The sequence below is a fragment of the Microcebus murinus genome, chromosome 12 (assembly GCF_040939455.1).
Source record: "Microcebus murinus isolate Inina chromosome 12, M.murinus_Inina_mat1.0, whole genome shotgun sequence".
NCBI lineage: Eukaryota > Metazoa > Chordata > Mammalia > Primates > Cheirogaleidae > Microcebus > Microcebus murinus.
Window position 1 is genome coordinate 76,771,926 of NC_134115.1, and position 23,106 is coordinate 76,795,031.

At 43.7% G+C, this 23,106-nt stretch overlaps 1 protein-coding gene across 3 annotated transcripts in view; it reads right to left on the reverse strand.

Moving 5' to 3' along the window:
- The window catches only part of ASTN2 (astrotactin 2), an 852,746-nt gene that overhangs the window by 98,751 nt on the left and 730,889 nt on the right, over nt 1-23,106 (reverse strand). The window lies entirely within an intron of this gene.

Sequence of the window (23,106 nt, forward strand, 5' to 3'; positions counted from 1 at the left end):
ATAAAGAAAGAAAGGCAACTTTAAAAAGGAAAACCAGAAGGAAGTGAAAAAAAAAAAAGGAATAGGAGGTAAGGGAAGAGAAAGGGACAAAATGTAGAGGAAGAAGACAGAGAAATAAAAGCCATGAGAGCGGCACGAGTGAGTCGGATGGTTCCCAGTGAGTCAGGGCAGCGCTGAGCCACACTTGGCCGTACAGTCCGTATTCGGCAAATGCAACCCAGGCAAGAGCTCCCATCCCAGCTGGGGCCCCAGGCCCGGGGCTGGAGCCTGCGTGGGGGCAGTCTGACTCACAGCTGCTGCTTCCTCACCCTGTTTCCAGCCTCTTGCTCAATCCAGACAGCAGGCGGGATGGATGTTCTTTTGCAAGGTGATCCTAGCCCAGAGGGCCTTGCAACCTTTACAAAAGGATTCTGGCTGGAGGTAGGAAACAAATGGGGCAGGAGATCCTGTACTCCTGCCATGATGAACACCTGGGTGACTCCCAAAGGAGCCTGCCCTTTCCTGCCTCCAGGCCTTTGTTTGATGCCCACTTCCACTGGGGTATACTGCCCCACAGACAGCATGCCTAGCATGGCACCGGGGCCTCCCACATCTGGTCCTATAGTATCTCTGTACTCACAGTTCCCCTCCATGCTTTCACACTACCTGTAAGACCATTTATGTCCCCAAATGTGAGTGGAAGTTTCCTGCCTCCTCAGCTTTGCTTATGCTCACTCTCCTATCCAATTGAACCCACAGGCATCCTTCACATCCCACAAACACACACATAAAAAGCCCACATGAAATGTCCCTGGTTTAATCCTACTCCTTCCAAATGGCCTTCTCAGAGCACCAGAGTCAGAATCAGTCCCTTCTTTCTTCTATAACTCTACATCAAGTATCCAGTCCCTCCTCTGCAATACTTAGCACTCTGAAATAAATTTCAGATCACAAAATTGGAATTTCCTAAATGATGGATTTACATCCATATAACATCTCTGGGCATAAGCTGTGGACCCAGACAGACTTGGGTTTAAATCTAGGCCCACTACCTGTTTGCTTTGAGGCGTAGTATCCTTGTCTGCAATACAAGGATGTCAATTTTTACCTCCTAGGGTTGTTTGGGCATTACCAGAATACCTGGAACAGAGTAACAGCTTTAGAAAGTAGTTACTTTGCTGTTGTCACGAGTCACCTTTGTGATTCCCCACAGGAACCTGCGCTGGGCCAGACCTGGAGTGGGCTTTGGAAATGTGGCTTACGTTACTCAGCTGAAGCTCAGTTGCTTTCTGAAAACACTGTAGGCGAGGAGGAGATTGGGAGAGGAGAAGGGAGAGAAACCAGCATGAGCCCTGCACTGGTGCAGTGTAAGGATGTTGCCAAGCTCTCCTGCTGGTGAAAAAACTGAGGCTGGCAGATTTGAAGCAAATTTCACCCTCAGGAACTCACTGCCTCCTCCAAAAGATAGGCAGGAATTCCTGTCTCCAACAAATAGAGAAAGAGTCTACCTGATATATCAGGGTAGCTTGGGACAAGGCCAGGTTAGAACTCAGGCTCTCCTGACCTCTAAGATCTTGTTGTAAGGCTCTGCTGCCTGCTGGGAAAAGAAGCATTCTTGGCTCCCATTATGAATAGATGCCAACTTTCTGGCCCAAGGGGACCCACCTGTGGGCCTAAAGAAAGCCACCTGTACTTAGGGACTCCCTGTCAGCTCAGCCTGTCACAGGAAGCCAGGACGTGGAACCAGGAGAGGAGAGGAGACATTCAAAGGGCCTGAGGAACTTTTGCAAAAAACGGTCATTTGGTTTCATCATCCCAAGGAGATTCTCAGTCAGGGTGGGTCTCAAACATTAGTAGACATAAGAATCACCTGGAGAGAATATAAAAAAAATAATAATAATTCCCAGAAATTCCAAGTCAGTAGTTTTGGGGCCAATCCAGTCATTTATTTGCATTATTAGCATGCTCTCCCTGGTGATTCTGATATACATGTGCCACACGTTGCAGAACATTTTGGCCCATTCCCTGATCTAAATAACCTCTCTCCTCCTTCCTCAGAATTAACTTTTGCTGATAACACTGAGTAAATCCATGTGCATTTCCCCTTCCCTTTCTTTTGCCATCACACATAATCTCCTCCCATTCTGCCTCATCTGAGCCTTAGACTAGGGGAGGGGTGTCTGGAGCATCCTTCAGCCTCTATAAAGGATGCAATAGCATCCTTCAGCCTCTATAAAACCAGTCCTTGCCTATGGGTACCAGATCCCCGAAAGCCCTCTTCCTGACTCCTTCGGGACTTAGTTCCATCAGTTAACTGTGTTTCCTTTTCTCCAGAATTGCTTCTTCTCTATTCCTTTCAATCTGGGGGAATGTCTTCAACATTGAATAGTCATGGTCTTGGTTGAACCCTCAGTGTCTAAGTCCATTCTGCCTATGCAGTCTTCTCTGCCAGAAACCCTAATACACACACCACCACCAATGTCCCATGGATTCTACTTCTCACTACCCCCCCATAATCACTGTTGTCATTCTGGTTTAGTCTTCATCTCTCCCTAGAGGACTGTAGTTCAGTTAGGCTAGAAAGTACAGTATGAAACAGTAAGAAATCAAGCTGGAGAATGAGGGAGCAGGATTCTCAGGAAGCAGGAAGAGCTGTCAAGAATTATAGGCGAGGCAGAGAAAACGAAGATGATATCTAACCAACTTTGTAGCTCTATCCATAATGACATGGCCAGCAGATTTTGAAATAGCCTACCAATATACATATGTTAACACACAGAACTACACTTAATTGCAATACTTTTCTGAGAAAACAAAGGCATCCATGAAGACTTTGCTTCGTTCTCCTAGTAGCTCATAGAGGCCAAAGTTGGCACACTGAACTCTCCCAACACCAAGATCCTAAGATTCCTCCCTCATGGGGTGTGTGAAGGTGTGGATGGGTGAGCAAGGTATTTTTGTAATTAGTTTCCTTTTAATGTCTCAGATCTATTATCTAGAATGGGCATAGTCCTAGAAAAATAGTGTGATCTGTTCATTTTATTTATTTTATTTGGGGAAATTGCTGTGTAAGGGGGTGGGAGAGTGATAAGTATTTTTCAAACTCTTGAAACTCTTTGTTATTTAAACAAAGAACCATTTAGTCCTAATCAAGTTTCCTGGGGGGGAGGGGGGAAACAACAGGTAGCAGAAAGTGAGTTGGCCCAAGCACTCATCCACTCAAATTTGCCTCCTTTGCTGACTCCTGGGGTGCCTCAAAGCATCCCCAGGATCTAATAACATTGTTTTGGAAACTTCTGATCTAGTGCAAACTCATCATTTTGAGAACCAGAGAGTGGGAGACTTGCTGGAGCTCACACTTCAAGCCACAGTAGGACTGGGATTTCAACCCTTGATCCCCAACTCTCGCACCAGTGCTCCTCCAGCTAGGTGACTCTGCTGTGTGTGCTGGGGTGACAGACCCAACTCAAGAGTCAAAGGAAAGGTAAAGGTTCCTGGTGCCCTGAAACTTGTCATCACCGGTTTGGAATCAGCCACTTCGATCCAAGCTGCCATGAGCACAATCAGTGAGTGTACTCACTATACACTCTGTAGGGAAGTCAAGGGATTTGGGTGGGAATTTATAGATTCCTTTGGAAATCTATGAAATTATTAGTATCATGAAGAGAATGGCAAATGTTTTGGTGGGGGAAGCCAGCAGGACTGAAGATGACAGAATCCACTACAGGGAAGGTTTAGGCAGCATCAGAAGATGGGACCAGGTGAGACAGGCTTTCTTCTCTCAGGCAAAACCTCCACTTGAAAAGCAAGTCACCCCCCACCTCCCACTTCTCTTTTTTATTTCATTTTTTAAAAAATGATTTGTTGGTTTGAGGAAGAGTCTGTAGACATGCCAAGGAAGAGGACAGACAGTCTACTTCTGACTCTAAAACAAGAATGATCGATAACCAGTCTGACCTCAATTCATTTTAGTTCCCAAATTAAAAATACATAAAAAGATGCAACTTTAGATGTTTATAGCGTTCATATCCAAGGAGCCCCAGGTGAAGGAATAAAGTCCAAAGAGCACTGGGCCAGCAGTCACTGCTTGTTTTCCTTCACTTTTCTGAACTTCAACCAACTTCCTCCCATCTGTATATCACCATTATCCTCAGCAGATATTTTCTGCACAATAGCTATGTGTCCGGCAAAGTGTTAGGCTTTGGGATGGAATGGAAAACACATGTGAGAGAAATGTTCTGCTCTCAAAATATGTATAAGCATGTAGCACAGAGATACAACAGAAAGTGCACTGGCTTTGAGATCACAGAGACTTGAGGCCAAGTCAAACTGTTACCTTTCTAGCCTGTTGTGACTTGGGCAAAGCACTTTAGTTGAGCCTCCGCTTCTCCACGCATGAGGTAGGGACAATAGCACCTGCCTAGCATAGTCCTGGCCATGTGGCTTATAGGTTGTAACCTCAACAAAGGTTACAGCCTCTCTTCCCTCTCTTTGAAAATGTGGAAAAAAATCAAATTTGGGGTAAGCCTGTCTTTTGGTTCTCTGATCTTGGGCAAAAGTTGAAGTTTTAGCAAATTGCTATGGAAGAACAAGATACCAGATTCCAAAAAGTCTTCTACTAGCTATAGCAGATGGATCTAATCGTGTAAGTCACTCAATGGATATTGAATACTGAATAAGTGAGCAAATGAAGGAATGCATGAACTACTCAAAGTTCAGCATGCTTGTGACTGATTTACATTTTAGTTTTTAAAATTTAGCACAGATTTCCTTATCACTTTATCACTGTAAGTCATTTTAGTTCACTGAATTCTGATGTACTTCTTAATATGAAGTGGTAGGGAGAATGCTGAAAACTTAATATCTGTTTTAATACCACAGAGACAGAATGTTATGGTGACCAAAAAGAATATTTCTCTTCACAAAATCCTTATCCAGGCTGGGTGTGGTGGCTCACACCTGTGATCCTAGCACTCCGGGGAACCACAACAGGGGGATCGCTTGAGCTCAGGAGTTTGAGATTGCAGTAAGCTAGGATGACATCGCTGCATTCTACCCAGGCAACAGAATGAGACCCCGTCTCAAAAAAAAAAAAAAAAAAAAGTGCATTGATTTAAAAAAATCCTTATCCATTAGACCCCACTCCTGAAAAGTGAATTGCTCCCTTCAAAGAGGCAACTTGGTACGTGTTAAGGGGACAGGGAGGACACACTCTGGGGTGTGGTGTCCTGGGTTTAGTCCCATCATTGTCTCAAATTTACTGTGACCAGAAGCTGATTCCTTCCCCTGTAAAAATCATTCTATTGCATTACATGGTATTTACCAAAGCGTAGGATGCATCAAAATTAAATTATTTAATGCCAAAAACAATTGCTTTCTAATTTCCTTACAGTTCCTCACATTCAGTCACGAAGGATGGCTTGAGGGTAGTGCTGATATGGTCTTGACACCTCTGTGACACTCGCCAGCCTCCCTTCTTTAAAAAAGAGAAAACAGTACTCTTGCTCAGAACCTTCCAGAGACAACAGCATTTGTTCTGGGTTTTATAAAATTGTTTTGTTTTCATTGTATTGATTTTTTAGAGTTATCTTCTATTTATGGCAAGTAATCCTGGTTTTCCATTTACCGGTAGTGATATAAATTTCCATTTTGAAATTATTGATTTTATCCAAAAATAAAAAAAAAGAAGGAAAGAAAGAAAGAAATGAGTCAATTTCAAGAAGAACACATTAAGCTGAAGTTGATAATATCACGAGCATGGCAGAACTGTGAAGGCAACACTCCAACGAGATGGAGGAGAGACTCTGCACCACGATTTTCCAGGGTCCTTCGAGGAGGGAAACTCTAGATTATCTGTGCTCTCCAAACCCTGGGACTGCAAGCCAGAACATTCTAATGGGGAGCTAATGAACTCTGGTGTTCAGGATACAGTTCCTGGCAGAGCTCATTTGTATCAAGCGATATCCGGACATTCAGGAGCAACTAATTCTCCTCAACCAGCGCCTGTGAGGGAGCACAGCAGGTCTGCAGAGGCCCTGAAAAGGGTGAAGTGCCCTTTAATTGAAGAGGCCAGAGAAAACAGTCCGCAGCTGCCCAGAGGCCACCCCAGCAAGAGGCTGAGGCCCTGTGATTTCTCTGAGCTCCCCTAGTCTGAGCCTCTCTGCTCCCTGGCCAAGAGGAGAGGCAAGGCCAGCTGCACAGGCCGACCCACTTGTTCACGGCTGAGATCTCAGAGCCAAAGTGAGTCAGGGGCCCGGATGCTGGTCCCTTCTTCTGCACGGCCCCCACCCCCAGCATGAAATATAGCAGAGCAAAAGGGTGAAACCAGGACAACCCCAAACTGCAGGGAACGGGTCTAAATGGGATGTGGATGGGCTTTCCCTCCCAACTCAGCGCCCTCCACCTCCCCGCCCCGCCCCTCGCCATCCCGGCCATTAAAGCGCACAGAAGACCTCGGCTGAAGCTGACCTCTGGGAAAGCTATTGGATAGCGCTCTGAAGTCACCAAGGGAAAGGAGGAGGTTCCCAGCTCCAGAGGGGGAGGAGAAAAGGAAGGAAGATGGATTTCTCCATGGATCTAACATTCACTGAACAATAAATGGAGTCAGCTGAATTTAAAAAAAAAAACAAAAACAAAAAATCCCTAACTCTGCATCTGACAGCTGAATGGCAGAAGCTGCTGGCTGTGGAATGAGGAGAGGCCTCGGGGTGCAGCAGGATGGGGAGGGATGGATTATTATTCAGGATAATTAGCCTCTTGGGTTATGGGCTACTAGTTCCGGGATGCACATGTGTGAGGATACTGACTCATCGTTTGGAGGCATCATAAACTCACAGCATGGCAGCACCAGACTGGGAAAAAGGATCCACATTCACCTATCCAAGTGTCCATTCAACCTACCATGTGCTAGGTACTGAGGATACAGTGGAAAATAGTCCAGACATTGTCCCTGCCCTCCAAGTACTTCACCTTCCAGCAGGAAAGATAAAAAATTTTGAATAGAACAATTAATTGCATCAAGCATGAAGAGAGCTCTGAGTGCTCAAGCCCTACCCCTCCTCTGGTACGATCTTTCTGCAAGACTTGGAAATGTGTCTTCATGTCTCTCTTCGTCACAAAAGTGTGGGGTGGTGTCTGGACCCATGGTTTCTAAGTACTAGGCCTATCAAAGGGCCCACAGACTTCAGAGAGGGAGGCTCCAACCAGATCCCTAAGCCACCTGCTTTTATTCTGTTTTGTACATTGAGTTTTTCTAAAATTGTGCTTGAACAAAAGGTTCTGCTGATGTGTGTGTGAGAGAGAGGGAGAAAGAAAAGAGGTTGACAATGAGTCAACTAGATGATCATCAATATTCCTTCCAGCTTTGGCTTCTAGGACTATGGTGACACAGTTGCCCCTGAATTTAACCCTATGACCCTGGGTGATAAGCAAATATATATCTATGACCCTACTTATATTGAAGTAATTCCATACCCACTTTATCCATTTTTTTTCTGTAAACACCCAAAAGCTGAAGTCATTAGTGTACATGTACACAGATATGTATACATCTGCACATTATATTTATAGTATATGTATGTACAATATACATATGTAGAAAGATAGAGATGGAGAGATATGTAAACATATCAACCACTGGGTTTAATGAGTATTGTTAAATTCAGGGATATAATGGTTAAAAATATAGTATTTTAAGTCTAAACGACTACAACTTCCTAGATATGTGATTTGGGGGAACTTAATTTCTCTCTATCTCAGTCTCTCTCTCTGTGAAATGAGGAAAGAAATGTCTACTTTTGCAGAATTCTTGGATTAAATGAAAGTGTATAATTTTGTAGTATTTTTTAATAAATTAAAGTGTGTAATTGTAGCACTCAGCATGATGTGTGGCAGGTAATAGAAGCCTATAAACAATATTTTCCTTCTGTTTAATGGTCCTTCCTGAATGTCTAGGCATAGGTGGCCACCATTGTCCCTGTGTGCCCGTCTTGCTCTCAGTTCAGACAGGGGAATTACCATTTAGAAATTGTCCTTAAAGAAACCATCGGTTGGTACAAGTGAAAGAACTGTAATTTGGAGGGTCTTAGGTTCTCCCTTGACATTTCTACATAAATTACCTAAGTAATTCATGGTCCTCCACTGAAATAGTGGAAAGTATATATAAACAAAGGGGAAAAATTAAAAAAAATACCTGCAATCACTCCACTTCAAAACAACCATTGTTGCCATTCCAGTGTATATTTTCTACACTTGTTCTCTAAGTATATATAAACAAATGTAATATTTTCTATGTCTTTGAGCAATTATAAACCCCCGGGATGAAAGAGGCACGATGATAACACAGACAAATAAAACTCTATACCAAACAAGCAAACACACACACTTCTCAATTTGTTCTTTGGTTTCTCAATAGCTCTGAACTTGCATTTGCTTCAAGCACCGTCCATGTTCTAAGAGTCTATGATTGAATATACATTGTTGAATTTTTGTTTTTGCAGAAGTCTCATTATGGAGCTATATGCATAGTAATAGAAGGACCACGTTCACCCTTTTGATCAGTCTTTTCTTTCAGCAAATGAGTATGGGGAGCCCACTGTGGGCCATGTCCTGTACAATGGGGTCTGAAACAAAGTCCCTGTCCTCACCCGACTTTCAGACTACTGTCAGCACACAGCCCGGCCCTCACCCTGAGTCTCAAAGTCAGCTGGCGATGCCATGGACCAGCTGGAGACCTCCATATAAAATAATAATATAAATAGCAGCAGCAGGAGGAGCAGCTACCACTGAAGAGGGCATACCAACATAACAGAGACCATGCTAGACGCTTTACATCCATCAGTGTCTCTGATTCTCTCTACAGTTTGCCACATAAATATGGTCACCATTTTATTCTACTACACTGAAGAGAAAAACAAAAAAGTGACTCGCCTAAGATCATGCAGTCAGTGAGTGGTTGAGCCAGGACTACATAATAAGGTTCTCTTCTGTTCCATGAACTAAGAAAGCTTGGGGAAGGACACAGACCGTTTCTCAGCATGATCAGTCACAGACCAGTGACTTGGCATTGGCCCAGGACGTTCCGCTCAGAGAAGTGGACCTAAGCAGTCCAGGAGTATTATTAAGTCTGAAAGAGTCATATCTTTCTCCTCAGAGCCTTCGTGCTTGCTTTGGTCAAGCCAAGGGTTCTGATTGGGCTGTACTCTCTCAGACCACCGAGCTCAGCCTCAGTCTTGCCTAGCTGCCCCGCCCTGGTCTGCCTTGGCTGACGGGAGGTGCCGCCAGACACCAGGTTGGCCTGTGTGTTCACGGGGCACTTGATGTGTCAAGACACAGAAGAAAGAGCTAGAGCTGAGGCCAAAATGTGGATCCTGATGACTTGAGCTTGTCTGAGCTTCAGTCTCCTTACATGTAAAAAGGACATGAGAAGAATACCTTCTATATAAGATTGATGTGATTACCAAAGAAACTAGAAATGTTCATTCTCATTCAATAGTAAATATTTATTGAGTACCTCTATGAGCCAGTCACTCTGGTCAGTGCTTAGAATGTACCGGTCAACAAAGCAGGCAACAGACTGTTGCCTTTGTGGAGGGTACATCAGGGAGTAGGGACGTAGCTCTCACCTGACTTTCTTGCCAGCCAGCGACAAAGGAGCTTGCATCCTGGTGGGGCCTTAGGCCCTGTTGGGCTGGAGGAGATCTCCTCATCTCTCAAGTGTTAAAAGTTGCATTCATAAGGACCCTTGGAAACTCCACTCTGGGGCCTTTGCTACACTGTGAATCCCTTTCCCTAACCTTATTCCACCCCAAAGACCAATTCAGAGAGCTCGGACCTTGGAAATCTCATCAGACCAGATGGACAAGAAAATCATCTAGGGAGAGGAAATGCAAGAGACACGTAGTGAATGCATCTCTCTGCCTGGCTCTGTGTGGCTGGTGCCGAGGAACAAACTGTAGCACACAGTTTGTTTCACAACTTATTTGGAAGCCGATTCTCATCTAAATTAATTATGATCTGGGGTCTCTTTTTTTTAATTCCACTTAGTGTGTTTGTGTAAGTACATGTCTAGCTGCAGAAGGAAGTTTGATTATGTGAGAATGTTACAAAATATATGGATATGCACTGCATTGCCTTTCTAAAAATCTAAAAACAAAAACATTCTCAATCCCAAATACATTTGGTACCAAGGAGTTTGGATAAGGGATTGTGGAGCTGTCATACTATTTTCTCCATTTTACAGATGAGGAAGCTGAGTTGCAGGGAAACCAGGGAACTTGTATAAGGTTAAACAGCTATTAATTGCAAGTAACAAAGTAGCAGAATCGGGATTTGAACCTGGGAAGTCTGACTCAAGAAACTGTTATCTTGGTCTCTATACTATTCTGCCTTTCCATTCCCTGAACTATTACTATGTGTCAGGAACTTTTTCTTTTTCTCCTCCTCCCATTCCCCCTCCTCCCTGTTGTTCTTCTTAATTTAATCCTCACAACAATCAAACAGGTAGTTACTATTATTGTCACTATTTTGCCAATAACGAAGCAATTGCTGAAATCAATGCATTTAAGGTCATGCTGCTTAATAGGTAGCAGGACTGGGATTTGAACCCAGGATGGTCTGGCTTTAATTCTTTTTACTTGTAACTACTGTGCTATACTGCCACAGCCCACTGAGGCCCAACATGAGCTGCCACTACACAAGACTCAGACATTTCTTTGCCTTATATACATATAAGCCTTAAATACATATAAGGCTCCCTTGCCTCCTTGTAGTTCATTCTCCATGTAATAGCCCAGTGATACTTCTCAAATAAAAAGTCATCACATCACTAATTCACTAACTCTTTCACTCATTCCATAAACATGTATTGAGCACCTTCATGCTAGGCCCTTTTCTGGTCACTAAGAAGATAGTAATGAATAAAACAAAATTTTGCTCCTTACGAAGCACCAAGCCCTTCCCCAGATTTCCATTATATTTCAAATAAAATCCAAAAGCCTTAACAATAGACCCATGGGATCTCGACCTCCCTATCCTTCCTCCTCCTCTCTTCCTGTTCTTCCCCTTCCCTCTCTCCTGCGTTCACAGTAACCTTCAACACATTTGTCCATCAGTCCATCATCCCAGCTTTCCTCCAGCCTCAAGTCCTTAGCACATGAGTGTTCTTTTTTTTTTTTTTCTGGATTGTTCTTCCTTTACATTCATTAGTTTTTTTAATTCAGCCGATGAGTTTATATCCTATTGGACTATAAGTGCCGCGTGGTCAGAGCTATGCCTTGTTGACATATATGTCTCCAACCTCTAGCAAAATGTGTCTGGGACCTGGGAGGCAGCCAGTAGATACTTGTTGGATAGTTGAAGGCATATGCATTATGTTAGGCACACAGAATTTAGGTACTAATATTTGGGCCTGGAGGGGAGGCAGAGAAGGAAGATCGAAAGCTTCTGAGAGAAAGGGCAAGTCATTTAATCTGTGAATCATGACGGGTGTTGGGTAAGGAGCTGGGAAAGGTACCACAATAGCAAAGAATAATGTGCACCTGTTCTTATGCTGGGAGGGCTGAATATAGAGGTGTCTAGATGAACCCCGGGTAATTTGTAAAAATGAAGCTGAGAGAGGATTTGGGAAAAAAGAAGGCTGAAGAATTCATACACAGAAAACCAATGTTCTGAAAAAAAAGAATGTCCCTGATTCAAATTCATCCCATGAGCACAAATCCTCCAAACACTCCCACCTGGGCTCTCCTATATGCATCCTGATGCATTTGGTCACCGTTTATGTCTGTCTCCCCTACTGTGCTGGAAAGTTCTTGTGAGCAATGGCTATGAATTACTCATTTTAGTCTCCTGAATGGCTATCATAGGGGCCAGAGTAGAAGTTCAAGAAATGCTTATTAGCTTAAATAAAATTAAGGTAAAGCAAAATATATTGAGATAAAATCAGCTGTATTTTCCTCATCCCTCTGCTATGCCAGTGATCATCTTCCATTCGCTGAAGTTTAGCTGTACTATCAGGTTCTACATCAGAAAAAGTCATTCCAAACTTATGAGACAAGGAAGACCACCAAAAGAGAAAAACAGACACAGAGAATGACTTTGAGAAAGACACCGATAAAATGAGACTGAGAAAAACAAGAGTTTCCTTGTGAAAATTTGGAGGGGTCTTTTGGCATCTCCCACAAGCCCCAGGGAGCAAAGATAAAGATCCCATCTCTGTGGTCACCAAGCCCCGTCCAACACACACCACCACTAAGTTGATTTTTACGGCATGCACTGACCTGCCAAACTTTTATTGTTGAGGCTGCTTGAGAAGGTAGTTATGGAAGGTAAGAAGGAAAAAAGCCATACCCTCCTTCCTTCATAGGCCTGGGTCATAGGTGTCCCCTTTTCATTTCCTTGACTTCCTCCCAATTCTTACAGTTGTGACTCTTTATATTCCCTTAGGGGTTCCCTACCAGCCAGAAAATTTTAAAACCTGAGGTAATTTCTCTTCCCTGAGCAGCATTTTTCTCAGTAGCCAAGCGGGAGGTAGAAACCCAAACCAGGGTGACTGCCCTGGGCAATGAGGCTAGAGTGACAGAGGTTGGTTGAGGTTAAACCAAAGAACATTCCAGAAGATGAGAGAAACTCATCCAGAAGAGAGAGAAACTTCCAACAAGCTTCAACTCAGTATTTCCCAAGGTATGTTCCTAAAATTTGCTTCTTTAGGAAAAGGTGTGCTGCAGTCAAATACATTTAGGAAACATTCCTTAACGATCCCTCTCTTTGAGATTCATAAGGCCCTTTAACATACGAAAGTCTCTGAAAAGTCATTGAGTAAAGAAACCTGCTTACATTTGATTAACCAACAACTTTCCAAACTAATTGATCCCAGGACTCTTTCTATGTTCTAGGGCTCACGTATTACCATTCGATTGGACTAATGGTCTCCTGTGGACTTTAGAGACCAGGTTAAGGAGAGGTGAGCATGACCTTGACATGCTAAGTCATGTTTCTTGGAGGATGCAAAGCTTAGGGATGACCTTGAAGGATGAGCAGACACTGATTAGGCAGAAGAGAGAGGGGAAGGTTCAGAAGGCCCATGTGTTCCTTTAATAGTGCATTCGATAAATATTCACTTAGTGCCTGCTCTGAGCCGGAAAGTATTTTGGTGTTAAAGACACAGAGATGACCAAGAGAGGTGTGAGCCTTGCTTTCATGGAACTTGTATTCTGCAGAAGGCAGACAGATGTAAGCAGATAATCACAGAGCAATTCTGGTATCTGGTATGGCCAAGGCAAAGTACATGGAGCCTGAAGGCTAATTAAGAATTCTCCCAACAGAGTGGCAGGAAAAGAGATCTGAAATAGAAAGAACAACATGAATAATGGTGTCCTTGCCATCCTCATTACGTCAGGCATCCTCCTACCTCACGGCCTTTGCACTTGCTCTTCCCTCTGCCTGGGACTCTCATCTCCTTCTGGCCTTTGCTCCAATGTTGCCCTTTCCTGACCATCTTATTTAAAAATCAGGCACCCCCTCTTCTAACACTGTTTTCTTTATTTTCCTGCTCTTCTTTTTCTTCTGTATCAATCAATTATCACCATCTGATAAACTATGTATTTTGCTTTTTTTTTTTCTTTTTTCCCCCTAACTCCCTATGTCCCTCTCCTTCTAGAGTCATCCTTCAGAGCTATGTAAATTTATGCGACACTGCAACCTCATGTTCCAGAACATTGACTCCATGAGTACAAAGAGTTGTGTCTCTTTGGTTTACTGCTGTATCCTGGCATCCTGGTGTCTGGTACACAGTAAGCACTCAATAGATATTTGTTGAATAAATGAACTAATGAGTGGATAAAAAGCTTGGGAAATCTAAAGGACAAAGAAAAGAGGGACAGCACAAGAATGTATTTACCATAAACATTTTTGCAGAGCATATGCATTATACAAACCGGATAAGACTGACATTATGTCTATTTTATAGATGAGTAAACTGAAGCTCAGAAAGGTAAAGTAACTTAACTCAGTGCACAGAGCATATAGATCTGACTCTAACAGTCGAAAAGATTTAGGCCTGGTTAACTTTTAGTGATTTCAGGTGGCTCTTTGGGTTCTTGCTCTTCTTATTAATGTATCTCTCCCCTGAACTAAGCATGCATCTTTCTGGGATAGCCAAGAGTACAGGGAACTAATTGGCTCTCCTAGTCATGGGATTGATGAATAATGGCATGGCAGCTCTAGGGCTGGGGATGACTCAGCAGATCAGAGCTGGGGACAAAGAGCCCATTCCTCCCCACCCCAAACACCTCATTCATTCTCTGAAGTCAGGCGCCTTGCTACTCCGTGCTGGGCCAATTAATAGCTCACCCAATAAATGGGTGTGTAACAAAGTCTACTGCAAAGCTATCATCACTTGGTCAAGTTTGGCTGATCTCTGTGCTGGCCACACGATTAATCCCAAGTGGCTGTTGTCCCCTGCCTGGGGTCATTCAGAAATCCTTCACCCCTTGGTAGTCTACAGATTCACAGTGTTTCTGAAGGGATTGGAGAGTTTCCTTCCTCCCTTCCTTCCTCCTTCCCTCCCTTATTCCTCATCCTTTCCTTCCTTTGTTACTTCATCCACTCATTTTTTTCATATAGTCACATATTCATCTAGTCATTCATTCATGCATTCATTTACTCATATATTTCTATTATATTAATTTATAATCTGTATGCATGCCTAAATGCATACATAGATCCACTTATTTTTTTAATCAAACCTGGTGTTGTAAGGAATATTATGAAAGTTATCTGATCTTGGAGAAATCACTGAAATTCTCCAGGTATCACTTTCTAACTGAAAGAGGCAGAGTTGGGACACAAATCTTCTAAGCCAGTTAGAGCCAAAGGCCTCCTTCAAATCTATAATTCCTTGAGTTTAAGGAAGATATAATCCTGCCCTACAGAGTTCATAGTACAGAAAACTTTTTGACTGCGATTTGTGTATTTTCCATCCCAACCTAGTACATACATGCATGTATATGTGACTGAAAAGTACAGCTGTACAAAATAATCCTTACCCTTGCCACAAGCAATACAATTATGTATAGTACATTCTATTTTTTTTAATGCTGGCTACAATCCAGTAAGTTGATTTCATAACCCACTAATGAGTTAAGATCTGAAGTTAGAAAACTATGGTCTTGAATATCTGGAGAGAAACCTTTGGTTACAAGTACATATAATACAAGCTAGATACTGAGACACCATTTGAGGTTCTTCTCTATCATCATCACCGATTCCAACAGCCATCTACTGTGTGGACTCGATCTCTTACACACCTTTTGATCGACTCTCCTTCTCTGCATTCACTGCCTCTGCCTCCTCCCTCCCCTGTGGAGCAGGCTTCCTGCCCTGACCTCCTGCCTCTCGTCTTGGCCCTTCACCCTTCAGCCCATTCTCCAAACTGAAGCTGGTAATCATTCTAAAATACGCATTGGAAGAAAAGTCTGCAATACTCTTCATTTGTCTACAAAATAAATAAATGCATCTAATTTCTTAGCCTTCTCTGGCCTTGATTCTTCCTCCAGGGTCATTTCTCAGTAATTCCACCATTGTGTTTTATGCTGAATCTATGTGGAGTCATGTGCAAGCCCTTGAATCTTCCATGCTCTTTCATATCTCTGGGCCTTTGCTTTTGAAGATTGTTCTACTTAGAATTCCCATTTCACCCAACATTAGGCTTATTCCAGGATCAGCTCGATCCCTTATTTTTCTATTCAGTCTTTACTGACAGCCCCCCAGCCTCCCCCTTAACTTTCCCTACTGTCCTAAATATGTCTATTTACTTGTCAATCTCCCTTGTATAGGGCCCAGAAGGTCAAGGACTGTGTTTTTGAACACTTCCCCATGCCCAGGACTCAGCGCAGTGTTTGGCACAGGTTAAGTGCTTAGGAAATATTTTTAAAGGTATATCATGTGATCTAGATTAATGAGTTTGATGTGTTAATGTCTATGGCAGATGTGAGAATGCACCTTGCAAAAATCCAACCATAGGGGGCTTAATTAACCAAGGGCCCCAATCTGAGTGCTCTGAATTTTATCCCTGCATTTGCACTGAGGCCACACTTCCTATAGGCCGCTCCTAGTCAATGACTGGGCATGGCAGGAATACCGAGGCAGGCCCATTCTAGAGATGTGGTACTCCCCCTTGGATGGCAGACTTCTTGAGGACTCCCTTCGTCTGTGTGACAGTCTGGGATGTATCTGCACAACCTGTCCTCAGCAACTTCCCATCTTCTCTCACACAGGACTTTCTCCTAATGCAATCCTTGGATGTTTTATCCCATCTCAGCATCTGCTTCTCAGAGACCCAGACTAACACACTATCCTCAATGTATATATGAAGGAACTGAAACGAGGATCAGAGCACTCATATGACTTGTGAACAATTGATGAGACTGAGGCTTAGTTGAGTGCTGGTGAATGTTTAACAACTGGCTCTCAGTGGGAGAAGAAGAAAGCACTGATTTATAGTATTGGCTGATTTCCAGAGTGTAAATACTTCCACTCTGGCCAATTTCACACTACCAATGTGCCTTCACTCAACACAGAGTTGGGAAGGGATGAGCACAGTTGTCCTCGGGAGCCAGACAAGCTGGCTCTAGAACACCTCTGTGAGGCTACAAGCCTGGGTTTCTGTTTCTGCCTGGCATCTATGACAGCCTTCTCCAGATTGCCTTCGTTCCTGGGTTCTGTTCTCAGGAGCCCTGCGGACAGCCTGTCCGGGGAAGTCTCTGTCCAGTCACTGGGCTGGAAACCTTGTGCACATGTAGGTTCTCCATGGATTCAGGGAGTGGATGGGGATTTCATGTCCCTAAAACTGTATGCTCTGTTAGGTGGGGGACAGTCACAGATGGCCTTTGACACCAAAATAGCCTTGGATTACCTTTTTGGCTGTGACATGAAAGATGGATTGAAGGACAAAAGGCAGAGGACAAGACCAGTAAGAGGTGGCTTACATAAGAGACATAAAGACTGAATGAAAGATGGTGGTGTTGGTTTGGGAACTATTTCACAAAGGAAATCAAGAAGGAAGGCAGGAAGGAAGGACCATAGCTGCGAGTTATTGAAACTTTACTACCTGCCAGGCTCTATGCTATGCACTTTCTCCTTTCACACACCTTCCCCAAATTCCAAGGTAAGAAATATTATCCATTTGTCACATATGTGAGACCAAACCTCAGAGATACTGCCTTTGATAACAGTATTAAGAATGAAAGAGGTAGCAAAAATTATAGCTAACATTCATTGAGTCTTTACTATATACATGAATGTTATCATCACCTCATTTTGAAGATGTTATTGAACAACTAACAAAAGGTGGAGCTGAAACTATAATTCAGACACTGAGTTTCTTGCCCAAGGTCTAAGTATCCACTCTAGAAGCCATTAACAATTCAGATAATCCTATTGTTCCTATAACCAGATGAAGTCCTCTAATGTGGAATACATTCTTTTTAACTTCTCCTTCCCAGATCAGGATAGAGATTAGGAAATGTACAATTTTTTAAGAAAATGATTCTGAGATCCATTTTGTAGGTGGAAAACCTGAGGTTACCTACCCAGCTGGGAAAAGGATGCCGGGCATTTCAGCTCAATATTGCATCAGTGGACTACCCCATGGTGAAATCATCACAGGAAAGGAGTTTTGCAGATGATAAGTAGACTAAAAACCAAGAAAATTAAATATATTTGAGAACAAAGACAGCCATTAACTTTCTCATTCTGGGAATTTGAGCCTGTGGCCAAATCTCAGCAGACGGAGCTGGATAATACCAGCATAAATCCCCTTTCTGAATAAGACACCCATCTCACAAGAATAAACAACAATATTTGAGCACTAAAAGTTGGCCTCCCAGCTTAACCAGCCAGCCCACCAATGTCAATACATATGATTTGTACAGAGACACTCCACAACAATTATTTCACCAAACTAAATTTGGTACCACTTTGAGGCCCAGGGCTAAGTATTCAGTGCAGACCTGAACTGAGGAAAGCTAATACCATCTAGATAGGCCAGGACCAAAATGAGCCACATAAGACTTAAGGAGTTGAAGGGTAGAAGGTCCCCTTTCCGAAAGGAGCAAAATAGAAGACAGTTAGTAATTGTTAAATTAACAATTCTTTCCTGTTAAAGAGGAAAGAAGACCAGGACAGGGGGAATGGCACTTTCTAGTATTCCAAAAAGATCCTTTCTAGGCAAGATGAGGCCTTTTTTGACTTTGACACCAATTCTTTCTTTCTTTCTTTCTTTCTTTCTTTCTTTCTTTCTTTCTTTCTTTCTTTCTTTCTTTCTTTCTTTCTTTCTTTCTTTCTTTCTTTCTCTCTCTCTCTCTCTCTCTTTCTTTCTTTCTTTCTTTCTTTCTTTTGCCTTTTTTGACTTTGACAACAATTCTTTCTTTCTCTTCTCTCTCCTCTCTCCTCTCTCCTCTCTCCTCTCCTCTCCTCTCCTCTCCTCTCCTCTCCTCTCCTCTCCTCTCCTCTCCTCTCCTCTCCTCTCCTCTCCTCTCCTCTCCTCTCCTCTCCTCTCCTCTCCTCTCCTCTCCTCTCCTCTCTCCTCTCTCTCTCTCTCTCTCTCTCTCTCTCTCTCTCTCTCTCTCTCTCTCTCTCTCTCTCTCTCTCTCTCTCATCAACCCCAAAATAAAAGTGATAAGGCCAAGCTTGGTCCAGGGAGTGGTAGAAGTGAGGCAGAAGGCAGATGAGAGCTTTGGAGCTCTGGAACTTATATATCAGCCCTGAGACTTTGAACAAGATGCTCTTTTTCTCTGCACCTGAATTCGCCTTCTTTTTAAATCAGGGATAAATGTCCTTTCCCACGTCTCCTGGTGGGTCAGGGAAGCAACAATCTAGAGTCATTAGGAGTGCTAGCTAAGAGTCAGACAGGCCCAGTTTGCATCTCAATGCTGTTACTGGTTAGCTGTGCAGACCACAGCAAGCCGCTGCATGTCTCTGAGCCTTGGTTTCTGATTTGTGCAAATGACAACTACAGTGCTGGCCTAACAGGAGCACTGTGAACCTTTGAAGGGATGATATGTGCAAAGTGCTTAACATAGTTCCTGGCACAATATTAAGAACTTAATATCTGATTGGTCTTGTCTATAAAAAAAAAAAAAAAGAACTTAATAGATGTTTTCTTTTGAGATTACCAATCAAAACACAGCAGCAATAAATTAAGGCTTGTTATTGGACCTTAACTTTCCTACTTATAAAGTAACTAGACATTCTCAAATGTTCCTTCCAACACTGCTGCTATCTGACAACCTACAACAGACACTTAGCGATGCAGAAGAGAAACATGCTCCAGACCATGTGAACTGGAGAAGACAAGTCGGTTCTCTTCAGCCTCAACCCAGACTTGGGTTCACCAGTTTTACTGCCATTTCTTCTTTTCCCTCCCTGCCGACACCTAAGGAAACTCAAGAGGCCAGAGATTGATCCCTGGCCCCCGATTCACACAGCAGCAGTAGTATGGCAGAGCCAGTGGCTGACCTATGCCCGGACAGAAGGACTCACCTGGAACTCTGGGAGTCTGCATGCTAGCAACTAAGTTGAGTCCTGATGCCAGACCCAGAAACTAGGGCACACAAAACCTTGGGAGAGAGACCAGAAACTTTACAACCCAAGGTTTTGTCTTACTGGTTGGAGAGCCTAAAGTATTCCCTCATGCCACCTAACTCGGGAGTCTCTTTGCTTTGACTGTGTCTCTCCCCATTCCATTGGATCTTGCCCAAGATTTGAAAGGCCAGAGGAAATGCTTAATTATTACCATGAAGTGAAAAGGACAGGAGCTTTGAACCAGACTACTTGGTTTGAATCTGGACTCCCTAACTGTGCTGCCATGAGCAGGTGGCTTCACATTTTTAACCTTGCTTTCTTCATCTGTAGCGTGGAGCTCATAACCTCTGTTTTTCAAAGTTTGTTTTATGAGCTTTAACTAAGATAATGGATAGACAGTGCCCCGCACAATACATGCAGTAGGTTTTCAATTAATGTTCACCTTGTCCCTCTCTCCTTATCAATGTGAAAAGAACCAAATTTTTATATATTTACTTAATCATTTATCCATTACTGGGTAAATTTTGCATTTTATATCTCTGCCCCCCATTAGACTCTATGTTTTGGAAGGTGGGCTGTGAGTCTCTTATTGCTATATCCCCGGAACACTGCATTAGACTGGGCCTGGTTGATTGCTCGAGAAAGTTTGCTGATCTGAAGCTGTTTCACTGAAAATCCTGTGATTCCAAGAAGTGAGTCGTATTTGTTTAGTTATATAATAATCAAGCTCTGCTGAGTCCTGCACCATCCTGACCTGTCCTGTCTTTGCTGGCAGGACAAAGCCTCTTAGGATCACTCAAATTTTTTCCTTTTCTTTATTTAAAAAAAAAAAAAAGTATACCTTAAAAAAGCAGAAAGAAGGTATATCCTGAGACCTTTAGTAATAACTTCTTTGCCACACTTGCTGACAGGGCAAAGAAATGGGCAGCAAGCAATCCTAATCACAGATTAGGATTAGATGAGATGGGTCAGATTGCAGCAGATCTCCCCAGAGAAGAAATGGAAGCTGCTACCCACTCAGGGAGAGGTGGTTTGGTGCCACTGCCCCAGCTGAGACTGAGGCCCGAACCCTGGAGCACCATCAGCCCTTGCTGTAGCCACCAAATCTGTATGGCCTCCCCAAGGACACCACCAGAAACCAGCTATTGTGACCGACACAGAGAGGGGAGAAGAGACCCAGTCGAGTACTACACCTATTCCCCAGCCCTCCTTCCCTGCGTCTGCTCCTCACTCTCCTCGTATTCCCTGCCTCCTTTTCCATCTTTTATAACCCTTTTTCTCTTCTCTTTCCCCATGTCTGGCCTCTCTTGAGGTCTTTTCTCTTACAGAAACATGTACTGAATCCCAAGTGCTTTAGATGCGTGTGGACTTGCATCCACACAGTGAGCGTGAGCGTTGTGTGGCATGTGCCGTGTGCCGTGTGGGTGGACACCATCTATGTGTTGGGTGGACTGTCTGTGCTGGGTGGACCAACGTGGCATATGGCACAGGTCTTTACGGCACGCCCGTGGGGAGATGGCTATGCCTGTGCGTCTGCGTGCCTCTGTTGTTCATCCATGATTGTCTCTTGAGGTGTCTTTTGTGTGTAAAGTAAGAGCTGTGTGTTGTCTGCATGTGGTGCATTGTCCATACGCTGTGTGTCTTCGTATGTGTGGTGAATCTACTGTGTGTGTCTGTGTACCTCCCATATGTGTGTGACCGTGTGTCTTTGTTATTTGCCTTTCGCGTATTGCACATAGCTTGAAGGTCCCTGTGGGGTGATGTGCTTACATATGTGTTTACATATGTTCGTGTCTGTGTGCTGTCTTTGTTTAGCTGGGTGAGAGCATGGTATCCTGTGTGATCTGTATGCGATGGATCACATCCATGTTGTGGTTCTGCATCTTGTATGATGTTTCAAAAGATCTCTTGGTTGCGTGCTGTGTCTGCGTGGGGCCGTGTCACATTTGCTGTCCGCAGGTACAGTGTGCACGTTCTGTGTGTTTCCCTGTATCTCTGTCTCTGTGAAATGTGTGTCTGTGTGCTTCTCCTGCCAGCTCTTCCTCCCCTTCGGGTGCCCCAGGCTCCCTCCCTCCCTTCTCCGCCCCAGACTGTGACCGCTCTCAGCTGACACCTCCGCTGCTCTGGCAACCCAAGAACAGCCTGGAGAAAGGTCAGCTGGCCGCCTTCTCCCTGGGCCTGCCCGGCTCCTGCAATCCCCGGGCCATGCGTGGTGTGACAGCGCCCTCTGTTGGCTGCGTAGACCATGACCAGCACTTTCTGGTGCGGGGGCTTCCTCTTCCCTTCCTGATTGCCCCTGAGACTTCCAGCCTCCTTAATAAAAGACTAGGAGGGGAATGGGTAGGGCTCCCACATAAGTTACCATTCAAAGTGAGGTGCTTTTGAGAATGAAAGAGGGTGCCATTACATGCCCTGAGACACTAGGTAGACAACAGATGCACCTGGAGCACAGGGTGAGGAAGGATTCCCTGGCCACTTACTCAGGAGACGGCCACAAGGAAATGAGCCAACAAAGTGTGTGCTAGCCTCGTTGGTGAAAGGGCCAGCTGCCCCCAATTTACATTTGAGCGAGTCAGAATCTCAAATCCACACTTACTCAATGACTTCATGCTCTCCCCCTGGGAATAATTTCCCAAGGTCTCAACTTCCCCTTTGCAACAGAGACCCAAGGTTGAGACCCAACAACTCCAGTTCCAGAAAGACGGAGGGATCAACTGTGCAAGATGAGGACTGAAATGTTTCTAGTGAATTTAGCATCAGGAGGTCAAAGGCACCCTTGCAGGAAGAGAGGGAACAGTCATGGAGGCACCAGGGACTTGCAATGCCCCACGTATGTAACCCTAACAGCATCGACAGGAGGAGAAAGGTGCTGTGTTCACACACGTAGGTGCATGTGCATGCACATGCCTGCACACACATTCTCACACACACACACACACACACACACAACCACACACCAGGAGGCAGAACACTCAACAGTCTGTGGTGCTGATATACCTGTGGTTTGGAAATATGCACAATTACTAGTTCTGGCCTTATAGATGAAACAGAACTAAAAGACACCATTTTTATGCAAAAACATAGGTTTTCATTGTGTTCCTTCTGCTGGTGATTAAAGAGGAGGCTCTGATAAGCAGTGACTGTCTCTATAAACTGAGGATGACAGCTACAGGGGAACCAAAGGAGCACTTGACCCAGCTGGTCCAAACTGTGTTTTTTGGAACATTATCTCCCAGAAGATATTAATAGTCATTTAAAGGTGTGGCCAAATAAATTTGAAAACTACAGGGTTAAATAAAGTTAAACAGATTTCTTTCCCATGGGATACCCTGGTGCCTATAATACGATAGATCATATGTCTTATTAATTTCCAAGAAACGAGGGGAGACTGTACTCAATGTTTCACAAGACATGGACAATAGAATTTTTCCCTCTCCAGAATTTTATGGGAGAAAATTCTAAATACATATACATGGGCAAAGCAAGACCCCAAATAGTATAATTCAATTACTATGAAATAACCATTTACTGTAGGAATCATGTGTTTGC